This window comes from Pogonomyrmex barbatus, unplaced genomic scaffold (genome assembly GCF_055798465.1).
Source record: "Pogonomyrmex barbatus isolate J1 unplaced genomic scaffold, ASM5579846v1 scaffold3, whole genome shotgun sequence".
In the NCBI taxonomy this organism is placed as follows: Eukaryota; Metazoa; Arthropoda; class Insecta; order Hymenoptera; family Formicidae; genus Pogonomyrmex; species Pogonomyrmex barbatus.
In genome coordinates this window covers 9,615,081-9,629,202 of record NW_028297127.1, presented here as the reverse complement: position 1 = coordinate 9,629,202, position 14,122 = coordinate 9,615,081, and the positions used below count along the sequence as shown (strand labels likewise).

General features: G+C 35.5%; 1 protein-coding gene across 3 annotated transcripts in view; it reads right to left on the bottom strand.

Annotated features, from left to right (window-relative positions):
* LOC105433428 (galectin-8) overlaps positions 1–14,122 on the bottom strand; it is a 420,969-nt gene that overhangs the window by 175,356 nt on the left and 231,491 nt on the right. The gene's annotated exons all lie outside the window — the stretch shown is intronic.

The window sequence follows — 14,122 nt, the reverse complement described above, 5'->3', positions numbered from 1 at the left end:
TGTTTTTTGGGATAATCACGGAATTGTGTGTATCGACTATCTTGAAAAAGGTAAAACAATAACGGGAGCGTATTACGCATCATTACTTGATAAGCTGAAGACAGAAATTGCAAAAAAAACGGTCGCATTTGAAGAAGAAGAAAGTGCTGTTCCATCAAGACAACGCACCTGCTCACACTTCGGCGGTCGCCATGGCCAAAATTCACGAGCTGCACTTCGAATTCGTTGACCACCCATCGTATTCATCAGATCTGGCTCCCAGCGACTTTTTCCTGTTTCCTAAGCTTAAAGTTTCGCTTGGAGGACAGAGATTTTCATCGAACGAGGAGGTCATCGCATATATAAACGTCTATTTTGCGAGCAAGACATCAACTACTATTTGGAGGGGTTAAAGAAGTTAGAATATCGATGGGAAAAATATATCAACTTAAAAGGATATTATGTTGAAAAATAAAACTATATTTGACCGAAAAAATACTTGTTTCTATGTTAGGCTCAAAACTTTTCAGACTACCCTCGTATATATATATATATATATATATATAAATTTTGTAATGTTTAAATTAGTCAATTATTTACAATGACTTATATGTAACAATCATACAATAATTGTGTACAAATAATGGTTAATTATTAAGCTTCTATAAGAGCAAGATTTTATAAGAGCATCTTATAGTAATAAGATTGATAACCTTTCACAAGGAATCACACTGAATACGGCACATCGTCAAAGTTTCGTGAAAAGATTGCAATCATCAAATGTTTAAACGATGAATAAAACCGGTTTCGAAAATTCTCTGCCTTATAAGAAAAGATGTAACTCGGCTTTTTTCCGGAATGCTATTTGGCTAACTCGATACACAATGTATTAAAATAAATAATATTATATGAAAATAAATTAAGAAATAAAATAAGTTACTTAAAACTCCTGATACGATGAAATAAATTAAATAATAAAATCTGACAAATAATCGGCACGTAACATTGATACATGTATGAATTTACGATAAAAACTTAAATCTGCGCGAAAAAGAATAACTGTGTTGATAATTGTTTTTTCTTTATTTATATTAAAATTTATAAATTTCTTTATTTATATTAAAATTTATAAATTTCTTTATTTATATTAAAATTCTTTGCTGTGAGGAATAGAAGAATTAATATAAAGTTTGAATGTATTTTTGTCAAAATAATGTTAACCTTTATGAAAATAATAATAATATTCATTTTCTAATACTGATTATACATTAATTTATGAACGTATAATCAGAGAATAGAATATTAATAATATTAATAATTTCGTGATAAATAAAAATAACATATAATAAACATTTGCAATGTAGACGATAAATGACAAATCAAATTGGATAGAATAATAATTGAGGAGAAGAGTGACATAATTAAGAAATTATTATATGATATCATGTATAACATATAATATTTATTAAAATAAATTCATTTTCGTTTTATTAATTCTGCTCATATTATCAATTCTGCAATTCATCCATATATTAATACCTTATTTTTTTCCTAATGGATATGCTATATGTAGACAAGAATAGCGAGCGGTAACCGAGAACCATTGGAAACGCTTGAAATCGTACGGCGCGTCGAGGGCGAGAGAGAACGGTAGTATCTTCTTCTCGCAACGCGTCGAGCACGAGAGAGTATGATAGATAATATCTCTATTCTCCTCGCGCAGCGTTTCGAGCGCGAGAGAGTACGATAGTATCTCTATTCTCCTCGCGCACGACGCGCTGCGAGCGTGAGAGAGTAGGATAGTATTCCTATTCTCTTCTATCGTCCGAAGGTAGTTGAAATGCCAAGCGCACATAGATGTGGTTCGTGTTCTGTATGCGTTCTTTCGCGCTCTCCCTACTACCGCCCCATCACTGATACTGCCGTAATGCAGGATACCAATTCTGGCAGCTCTACGCCTGAGAGATGCGCCCGGAAACAGACGGATTGCGCGGCATTTACGGCCGCGGAAAGAGAGTCGCCCGGAGATAGACGGATTGCGCGGTGTTCATGGCCGCGGAGAGAGAATCGCCCGGAGACGGGCGGATTGGGTGGCGTTTACGGCCGCAGAGAATACGATTGGAGTCCATATCTATAAGATCTATGTTTGGTTAGAAAGATGTCACACTTCTCTTGCAACTTGTATTATATTGGGTTGTCGAAAAAGTCATGACGTATTTTTTTTATGTTTTTCAAAGGTCATTTATTTATATAAAGAACAAAGATCAATCAATGATATAGTGCCCGTTTTGTTCGGTAACCTTTTGCCATCTTTCAGTGAGTTTCATAATTCCTCGTTCAGGACCTTTAGGATCTTTATCAGCGAAAAACTGAACAAGGTGCTGATTTACAGCCTCATTTGAATTAAACGTGCAAGGAATTTTGAAGAGAGCGAAACAAGTGGAAGTCTCACGGCGCAAGGTCAGGCGAGTATGGTGTGGCACATCCAAGCTCCAATAATTTTTGACGGGTGGTCAAACTTGTGTGTGGTCTCGCGTTGTCGTGATGGAAACAACTCTTTTATGATTAATGAGTTCTGAACATTTCTATAATGGATTCGTTCAAACTGTTCAATTGCTGACAGTACATATTCGAATTGATTGTTTGGTTCCTTGGTAGGAGCTCGAAAAACACGACACATTTAAAATCCCATCACACTGAGAGCATAATCTTCCTCTGATGAATATTTGCTTATGATGTCGTTTGAGGCGAATCATCACGTCAGGATCAAGACCATTTGCGCATCACATTGTTGTAAACAATCAACTTCTCACCAGATATCAGTCGCTTCAAAAAAGAATCGTTTTCTTCACGTTTGATGAGCATATTGCAGATGTTTATACGCGCCATCAAATGAACTTCTTTGAGTTCATAAGGAATCCAAATATCAAGCTTGCTTACGTATTCCAGCTTCTTCAGATGGTCGTGAATGCTTGAATGATGTTCAATGTTTCTGCAATCTCTTGTGTCGTGTAACGTTGACTCGATCAATGCCTTTATTTTGTCGTCATCAACCTCTGTGGGACCTCCCTGACTGAGCAGCATCGTTGAGATCAAAATCACCAGCACGAAATTTCGTGAACCATCGTTGGCACTGATGTTCTTGTAGAGCATTGTCACCGTAAACTTTACGCAATTTTTCACAAACTTGACTCGCGCTCTTCCCTTTATGGAAGTAAAACAATAATATATGGCAAAAATGCACAGTTTTCCATCTTCAACTTGTTGTAAATCTCCAAAATTCAACCAAATTGCTCAATTTTTTTGACATAGCAATAACATAAAATGACTCTAATATTAAAAATGAACTAGCGCCATCTGTTATAAAAATGCGTCATGACTTTTCCGACAACCCAATAATTACATATTGCTTTTCCGTGAATATGCCATTAGAACAAATGATTCGTGAAAGCAGCATCATTATCGATATATAAACATCTCCTGAAACTGTTGCAGATCAAATATCTCATTGCAGAGAAGTTTGCATGTTTGCATTAGATACAGAATTCGAACATGAAAAATTAATTAACAGGCCAAACGAAATAATAGAGATCGACGAGTATAAAATAGGTCGTCGCAAATATAAGAGATGACGTATCGCAGAAGGTTCCTGGATTCTCGGAATGATTCATCGGATATCCAATCAATTATCGTCTAGAAATTTGTCCAGAAAACAAAAGAGACAAAAATACTTTAATTATTACATTAATAAAAAAACATGTAGCACTGAAATACATATAAATTCTTGGAAAGGCTACATTAATCTCAATAATCACGGATACATTCAGTGAAGTAATCATGATAACACAGTGAATCATTCTAAAGAATTTGTTAATTCTGAAACTGACGCACCCAAACTGACACCCAAAATATCGAATCATCTTGGTGCTGGATGCGCCGCCAATTATTGTGGTGGTATGCATTCAGCTCAATTAGACGATCATATGTGCGAATTTATGTCGCGTACACAAATTAAATATAGATCCATTCGATCAAATGTTAAAAGATATTAAAACATTTTACTCAGGCAATTAATTAATATTATTAAGTTCAAAATAAACAAAATAAATAATAATTAAGTTTAACAATTAATTAAATAAATATTATATTACATTTATTAGAGATCTATGAATATTATTTAAACCCTCCCTCGCCCACATGTCTACTATCTACACATGCATTGCAAAAAATTAGTATCGTTATATACGATTACAATTATTAAATATTTTATTCTTTATAATAATAATTCTTATTCTTTATAGTTTATAATAATTCTTTATTCTTTATAGTTTTTTTAGCGTTTTTTTAATATTTATAGCTCTTTTAATAGCAAAAAATTAAATAACTAACTTCGCGAATGTAACTTAATATTTTTCCCTCTAAAGTACAAGAATAGAGTAAATATTATTACTTTAAACGACAGTTGTAGTTAATACTCGAATAACATTAATATTCGATTTTCACGATTATATGTAATTTCAAGAAAAAAATTTTAACAATTATCACTTTTTTACACTTTTTATATTAAACACGGTACGACCAAGAATTCTCGATAGTTCTAGCAAAATTTCATACTCATGTTTTACAAAGAGTGGTTGCATATTTTTTAATAATTTTTTAATCTTTGAATCTTGCGTGATTTCATGAAAGAAATGTAGTTAGATTTTGCAAATAATTTTTATGGAAAGCAATTTCGTGTCTTCTTTGCACCAATTAGTTCATCTCATTCTCTGTATAAAAGTATTGAAGTACAGTTACCAGAAAAATATGAGATATTTTATATTTCATTTTAAAATTGTGCGACACTAAAGTTTACTTTTCCATAAATTTTTTTATAACCATACTTTATAACTATGAATACTCGATTGCTTTTATGTGTAAAATAATTAGAAGATGAATGTAGAGCGAAAAATTTTGTTAAAACTGCGATAAATAATCAGCGCATACTATTCTTCCGAGTATCGTGTTTAATATGAAGAGTGTAAAAAAGTGGCAATTGTTAAAATTTTTTTTTTGAAATTACATATAATGATAAAAATCGAAAATTAATGTTATTCAAGTATTAACTATAACTGTCGTTTAAAGTGATAATATTTACTCTATTCTTGTACTTTAGAGAAAAAAATGTTAGGCTACATTCGCGAAGTTAGTACATTATTTAATTTAATTTTTTGCTATTAAAAAAGCTATAAAATATCGCGCTTCTGCGGCAGTCACTCGCACAACACACACTCACGCGACACGCGTAAATAAATAGAGGCCATTTATAAAGAACGAATTTAATAAGCTCAACAATACGTTCAACTATTTACACAGCTCGTTTTACAATTTCAAAACCATTCCAAACCGTCCCGCACGAATCTCTCTGTCGAATCTCCTCAATCAATAAATCATCAACGGTGCGTTGGCAAGGAACGATCTTCTCAACATTACTCGGGGACCAAAAAACGAGCGGATCACCGTTCGGCCACAATAATATAAAGAATAAAATATATAATAATTATAATCGCGTGTATAATGTTGATGCAAGTCTCGGCGTGATAAGAAGTATGAGCGGCGGCTCATCCTTCCCCTCGCCGCGCGCGCCCCACCCATCGCCGAGCGCTGAGTGGTCAATGTCGTCATGCTGAACTGTCCTACGGGTCAGGCGGGCGAGCGCTTTCTCCCCGCGTGCTCTTATTTGTGCAATTTAATATTTAATAACTCGAAAATTATTGCGAATATCGCATGGTATAAGACATTTTCATTTGTCTCGCTCCCGTCTACCTTCTCACGAGCGGTGTTACACATGCTACGGGATACCCTATATATATATATATATATAATATAAATTAAAATATATTCAACGATCTATTTAATATATATATATATATATATATATATATATACATACACACACACACACACATAATTGTACATATGTATCATATAATTTCTTTATTCTATATGGATTCCATTTTAAATTCTAAAAAAATAGTTTTAAAATCAAATTAACGTAAGAAATTTCATTAGGAATATTCTAATTAATTATCAGATTATAAATGCATATAATGCATATAGTTTATTAAATTAAATAGATCGTTGAATATATTTTAATTTAATTTTTTTCGACATGACAGATCTAAGATGACATAGCAATCACTGTGACAGTCTATATAAAATAACAAGATGAGGCGAGAAAATTTGAATGTTCTTAATAAAATATAAAAGAATCACCGTGACAAAGGATCGATTAAAACCTGCATTCTTTTTAATAAGCGAAAAGAAACCATTTATACAGGACATGCATAAAGCCCATATCACGACCAATCACGTGCTCCGAAGAAAGTGCTTTTCCTTGTTACTAAATCAACTAAAAACGTGATGTCCATCACTAACAGAAAGATCTTATGGTTACAGGCTCTATGTACGGAAAACGTCTACTGCCCGGCAGTTACAGTGCAAACAATTAAGTATGGCAGAAGCATAATGATTTACACATATGCAGATCGCAACAGAGAATATATATATCAGGAAAGAAGGCTCGCCATCCCCTGTTGTTGACATCCCTCGCATTTATCAACTAATATAACTGATAAATTTTAACCTTTTTTCTACAATTTGTCCTTCTGCACTCTGTTCTCGAGACTGAAAAACCGCATCGTCAATCGCAAAACCATTTCTTCCATTTTTCGCCTAAAGGACAGTTCCTCAATCGCAAGACCGCTTCTTCGGCTGACAAGGAAATTGACGATCGAAAGGTCGTTATCCTTAATCATTCTACCTTCTCATCTCAATGATCTCAACTCGACGATCTAACCAGCTAATTCGACACGGCAAAAAGCTATCGATGAGAAACATCGATAGTTCCTCTTTCAATAACAGCAATTTACTCTTATCTTCTTCCTTTTTCTCCAATTTAGCGAGCGATTCTTCAGAATCCAGACACTCAGAGACGTTTTATGCGGAGAGGCATTGAACATCGCCGCACAAATCGCGATATCAAGACATCAAAAAAATCTCCACGCGGCCTACACATATCATTATCTAACGACCGTGAAAATTGACATTAATCAGCGACATTTCACTTATCTGGACACCGCGAAGAGATCCGCACCTAGTTGCGAATATAGCTATAGCAGATGGAATTTTGCGCCATCACAAAGAAAATTCATTCCGGCAAAGAAATCTAGTTGCGACGGTAGGAGCATAGCCTTCAACTAATCCAGATATATAAATTTTTATCAAAGCACTCATCGCGTGCGGTGGGTCATAGGTCGAATCAAAAAAAGTTTTCAAAGAACTACATAAACCACTAACTGGCTCTTGTAAATAGTGTATATAGGGCATCTGGTTTACAATGATACGCCGTTCGTGTGCAGGTAGAACGGATCAATATCCCCATACTCAAAAGTTAACGTCGACACATAAGATTTCTTTTAATAATGGCAGCAGAAAACAGCTTTATATGGATGTGAAAATAAGATACCTAAATAGCGATTTAAGAAAAAAAATTTATTTAATACTTCTCGAAAGAATATCTGGAAATAAATCTGCTAAAAGGCGATATATAAATTAAAGCAAAGCTATCATGCTCGAAATTATGAGTTACAGAAATTAAAGAAGTATGGAATGAATTGATTGAATACAAAATCCATGCATATATAGGGTGAAGAAAAAAGATCGGTACCCCTAAATAATTCAGAAAATATAAGTTTTATAGAAAAAAATATCAATGAATCAATTGATGTAAAGAAAACACAAGTAAAAAAAATATGCAGCACCATGTTGCAAATTACATAGATGTTTTTTTTTAAACAACTTGTGTTTTTTTTACATCAATTGATTCATCTCATTATTTTATATATAAAAGTATTAAGGTAAGATCATCGAAAACTGAATATTTTACAAGACATTATATATTTCATATCAAAATACTATAACTTTCAAGCTTCAACTCGAAAAGTATTTAATGAAGAAATATTTTTTAAAGTTTTGAAAAGCTCTTGACAGCTATTAGATTTTGAAATAAAAAATAGTTCTATTTAAAAAAAATCGATGTAACTTTGACCTGACCCTGGCGATGCCACACAAGGTCAAACTGATAAGATTAATAAATAAATCTTTTTAAGCCCTATAACTTTTATCTGAAACATTTTTTTATAAAACTCATATTTTCCGAGTTATTCAGGAGTTTTCCGACCTTTTTTTCCTCACCCTGTATATACAGGGTGTCTGTAGCATGTGTAACACTGCTCGTGAGAAGGTAGACGGAAACGAGATAAATGAAAATGTCTTATATCATTTTGCGATATTCGCAATAATTTTCGAGTTATTAAAAATTAAAGTTGCACAAATAAGAGCGCACAGGGAGAAAGCGTTCACCCATAGAACGGCGCAACGTGACGACGTTGGCCGCCCGGCGCTCGGCGGTGGGTGGAACACGCGCGACAAGAGGAAGGATGACTCACTGCTCACGCTTCTTATCAAGCCGAGACTCGCGTCAACGTTATACACGTGATTACAATTATTAAATATTTTATCCTTTATAATATTTATAGCTGTGTTAATAGCGTAATATTTATAGCTTTTTAATAGCAAAAAATCAAATTAAATAATGTACTAACTTTGTGAATCTAGCATGACTATTTCCCATTTTAAAGTACAAGAATACAATAAATATTATCATTTTTAACAACAATTCCAATTAGTACTATTCGAATCCCATTATTATGTGTAATTTTAAAAATAAATGTAAACTGCTTGTTTTTCACACTTTTAATTACGGTACGATTGGAGAAAAAGTGTTGTGCTGATTATTTATTGCAATTCTAACAGAATTTTTCGTTTCTACAATCATCCTCTAATTATTTTGCACATAAAAGCAATCAAGTATTCATGGTTATAAAGTATGATTATAAAAAAATTTATGGAAAAGTAAACTTTAGTGTCGCACAACTTTAAAATGAAATATAAAATATCTCGTGTTTTTCTGTACTTCAATATTTTTGTACAGAGAATAATTAGATAAACCAATTGGTGCAAAGAAGACACGAAATTGCTTTTCATAAAAATGATTTGCAAAATCTAATTACATATTTCTTTCATGAAATCATACAGGATTCAGAGATTAAAAAGTTATTAAAAAATATGCGACTAGTGGAATTCTTCTTAAAACATGAGTATGAAATTCTGCTAGAATTACCGAGAATTATTGCTAGAATTGCGATAAATAATCAACATGATACTATTTTTTCGAGTGTCCGTATTTAATATGAAAAGTGTAAAAAAGAATAAAAAAATTTAAATTTTTTAATTGAAATTATACATGGTGAGAATCGAATATTAATATTATTCGAGTATTAACTACAACTGTCATTTAAAGTGATAATATTTATTCTATTCTTGTACTTTAGAGAAAAAGATGTTAGACTACATTCGCGAAGTTAGTACATTATTTAATTTGATTTTTTACTATTAAAAAACTATAAATATTACATTATTAATAAAGCTATAAATATTATAAAGAATAAAATATTTAATAATTGTAATCACGTGTATAACGTTGACGTGAGCATGATAAGAAGCGTGAGCGGTGGCTCATCCTTCTTCTCGCCGCGCGTGCTCCACCTACCGCCGAGCGCCGGGCGGCCAACGTCGTCACGTTGCGCCGTTCTATGGGTGAACGCTTTCTCCCTGTGCGCTTTTATTTGTACAACTTTAATATTTAATAACTCGAAAATTATTGCGAATATCGCAAAATGGTATGAAATATTTTCATTTATCTCGCTCCTGTCTATTTTCTCACGAGTGGTGTTATACATACTATGGGACTTCTTGTATATACATAGAAGCACAACTTGTGTCGGCATCTTTGATGATAGCGTGTACGAAATTGAACTGCACATGTGCGAGCTAAGTAAATAACCAATCATAGATCTGTTCTTTGTTGCTGGAACGACATTTCTGTCAGACGTCTGGTATTCCAATTTTCATTGTTTATAGACATTTAAATGTGATAAAAAGAGCTATAGAAAAATATGCAAGAGAAAATATGACAGAAAATCAGTTACGTGATTATCTATTTAGCTCGCGCATATGCAATTAAATTTCGTACACTCTCGCTGAAATCGAGAGTTGCGCTACTGTATACACTGTGATTATACGCATTCACATTTACCAGAAGTACGGCGAGACATTTAGATGTGAAATCTAGAAATGACAAAACATTTCCTTATAGTGCACATCTCGTCCTAAGGCTATGTTCGAAGACATCATCCGAGTATTTTAATTCGGTTAATATTCGGTGAATAACAAAAATAAAATGATATTTGAGACATTCAGGTAATATTTATAATATTATCCGAACGTACTCCTACACTGAGAGAAAAATTTCTTTAAATAAAAGAAATACATTTTCTTAAAAATCAGATCTTTAGATGCAAATAATTATTTGTTTTGTTTAAATAAAAATATTTCGTTTTAAGTAAATGCGCATATTACATAAAACGTATTATTTTGTACTTTTATATTTTTTGCATTTAAATAATGATTTTGTAAACAACGTAATATCATTATTAAGTTCAAATAAATTTTTTCCTTAAATAATTTGATTATTTAGAATATAAAAATGACCCAATAATAAATATTTTCTAAAACAAAACGTAACAAATATTTAATTAAAAATTATAGTCTTCTGACATAAATTTTATATTAAGTAAATATATGTTGTTGTAGCCCGAACTTCTTAAATATTATTCATATATATTGTTACATCCGTGTTCTGGATGAAAGATAATATCTCTCGTCAGGAGGAGGAGAACTCGGGTGGACGCACGGAACCTCTCCTGTTCTCGCGGAACGACGTCGTGATGCCGATCCGCGAGTCGAACGCGCGTTAAGGGGGCAGGGATCGGATCAGCGTCGGTGACGTTATTACCCTTGCCTGCGCCCGCGCTATCGGTGGTCCGTTTTAGGTCAGAGAACCGAATCTCTTTGACCAGGGATGGACCTAGTGCGATCCTCAGGGAGCCGGGAACGGCGCGGGGTCAAGTTTAGGGGAGAAAAAAAAATTTAAGACCGAATTCTGATTAACTAATTTAATAATAAATAATAAAAATGAATTACAATGTTCTGTTCGTGTACATTAAAAAGGGTTGAGGTATTCGTTACAAAAGAAAAATTTTATACATAAAAAATATAAAAAAAATAACCGCGGACAAAGGAAAATCTGGACTTATATACCCAATTGTTCTAATTGGGGCAAAAAGTTGGTGATCGCGAGCATGTCTACGGGATCGGGTTGCAGGTGTGGCGGGGTGCGCGGTGCGGAAAGCCTTGATTGGGACGAGGTAGGGAAGAGGATCACGGGAAATATACATAGGGACGGTATCGGTTATTTTGTGTTTGGAGATTTGGTCCCAAAATTGCTTGTCGGGTTTAAATTTTCTTTGGATGAAGAAGGTGCCAGGAGGTGGATGGGTGGGAGAGCGAGGAAATTGACGGACGAGGTTAAAAAACTTCTCCACGTCGAAGTTTTCTGGAGTACACTGGTTCTCGAATTCGGCCGCGGAGCGGAGGGCGGAGGCGTACTGATGCAGCGAGATGTTGGCTAGTCCCGGCTCTACTTCTATTAATCGCTCCGCGAGTTCTTCGGCGTGGCAGGTTTCGCGACGAATCCGCTTATTCGATTTCTCCCGACGGTGTCGCAATACCCGTTTCGTTCGTCCGTTCCGGATGGCATTTGTTTGGTTCAATATAAAAGAGAGTTAGATGAAAGAGAAATTGAGGAATCGAGATAAGGCAGCTTCATCGAATCAATCGGCGGCTTGCCAGGTTGGAATGTTGTGGAATCGGGGGAGGCAGCTTCACCGAGTTAATCGGCGGCTTGCCAGGTTAGAAGGTTGTGGAATAGAATGTTGTGGAATCGGGGGAGGCAGCTTCACCGAGTTAATCGGCGGCTTGCCAAGTCGGAGTGTGAAGAAATCGGAGAAGGCAGCTTCACCGAGTTAATCGGCGGCTTGCCAATTTGGAATGTTGGAGTGTTTTAACGAGATAAATAAGTAGAGGTCGCGAACCAAATTGCCAGTTATCGCGGGGGAAAAATGATAAAGTTGGACTTACTTTTGTTGTAGCGGCCGCTGGTGATGGTCGAGGAATGCAATGGCCAGGCTGGATCGTTGAATCACTCGAAAATAATAAAATCGTGCACAGATTCTAACTGTAACAATTTCGGATGGTGCCGACCGTGAATGTAGCGATGAAGCAGGAAGAAGAGAGCGATCCGCTCCAAGTCGCGGTTTTTAAAGGGTTCCGGAGGGGTGGCAATATCTGAGGGCGTGATGGATTTCCGTGTTGGCTTGTCGAATGATAGTTTAGGAAAATTGTGAATATAGAGGAAGGAGGGGAGCGGTGTTCTGTGAATTGTTGAATGGTTGTTTTTACATTTCCAGATTTCCCAGCGAATGATAGAATTAGTTAATAAAAATTCTCCCGCTAGTTCACACCTTCAATCGTTCATTAGTGTGCCCGCCAACGGCCACTAATCGTTTCTTCTTGACTGGTGTTTTTTTTGTGTTTCCCCACCAATTTGGGGAGTGTCACCCCCGAACGATCCAACGCGTTTCCTATCCGTTAGAAATTTGCTTTTGTTAATATTAATTTTTATTGTAATTTTTATTGGTAAGTCATAAACTTGTCGGCGCCGACAAGGGTGTTTACCAAGTGTTTTTTTGATAATGAGACATATCTCGAGAGAAAGTTTGTTTATTTAGGGTTTCTTTGATCGTTCGAAGTGCTCCGTTTATGGGTTAGCAGCCGTTAATTTTTTTCTTCCCGAAAGAGAAGAATTCGTGAAGTCCCCCGGACGTAACAATATCTTCATTATTTGTTATCTACACGATCATTCTCGAATCTCGGAATAGCATCGGATGGTGCTACGGAAACGCTGATCGGAAATGCAAGTATACAAAAGCAAGTCTGCAAATTTTAAAATAGAGCGCGAACGAGGAATGCGCGCTGTTTTGACCATATATGGTCCGATTTAGAATTATAACGCGACGAAACGCAACACTACTAGAATACTATAAAAACGGTCGCTAAATCGCCGAGATCGGGCAATCACAATACGTAACAGGACAGTTGTATTTCGTCACGGCCAGTCATTATCAGTAATAGCGAGATTCACACGAAACATTGTCAAGAAACCGTTCCAATAAATCAACTACTTAATAAAAGTGAGTAATAATATTTGACCAGAAGAACCTTTCACTTACGATTCTGCTCGGAGTTCTAACTCCTAAGGCTCGGCGAACCCGACTTTCCCTAATTACAACTTGTAACTCATCCAGGCTACAACATTTTGACAGTCGTTGGCATTGTCGACACTATCCCAACGACTTATTTATCTGAGAGGATAATCGCTAACTGAGCAGAAATCAAGGGTAAGCCCTAGCAGACAAAATGGGCAGAAGAAAAAAAAATTTTTCTGGCAACTTTCATAAGACCTGCAGTATTAGCCCCCAAGGCTGCAGGTCGCAAAAGAGAAACTTTCTCAAATCACAAGACCTGTGGAAAACAGGCGGACGGAGAACACTTCAAAATAACAAGCCTACAATCGTAAAAGTATGAAAAGAATAGCTGAGTGCCGACCTAAGACAATCCTGCAAGCAGCAGAGCAACGAGCCAGCATCGTCCAACGTACACCGACATCAGTCGACAAATACACCCGGTAGAGTAGCCAGCGAGCGCATATCAGCGACCAGAGAAGGCAACGACCTACGACAACAAAACGCGATAATGAAGCAGCATGAAGCTAGTGGCGATATTGTAAGTGAAAAAAAATCATATCGCAGTAAAAATTGTATAAGCAAGCGATAGCATTGATGTCGGACAGCGAGATAAATAGAAACCGACCTCTTAAAAATATATCGTGGTTACACGGCGAGCGAACACAAAGAGCGCGAAGTCCTGTCACTCCCGTGCGTGTAGTCCAAGAAGCTGTACGCGATATCCGCGATAGCGTGCGTCGAAATTTAGAAGCGCGATATTCGGATGAGAACTCATCTGAGCTGATGCTCCACACATAGTTATCGAGCGAGTATTTCCGTTCAACAACGTAGATGAG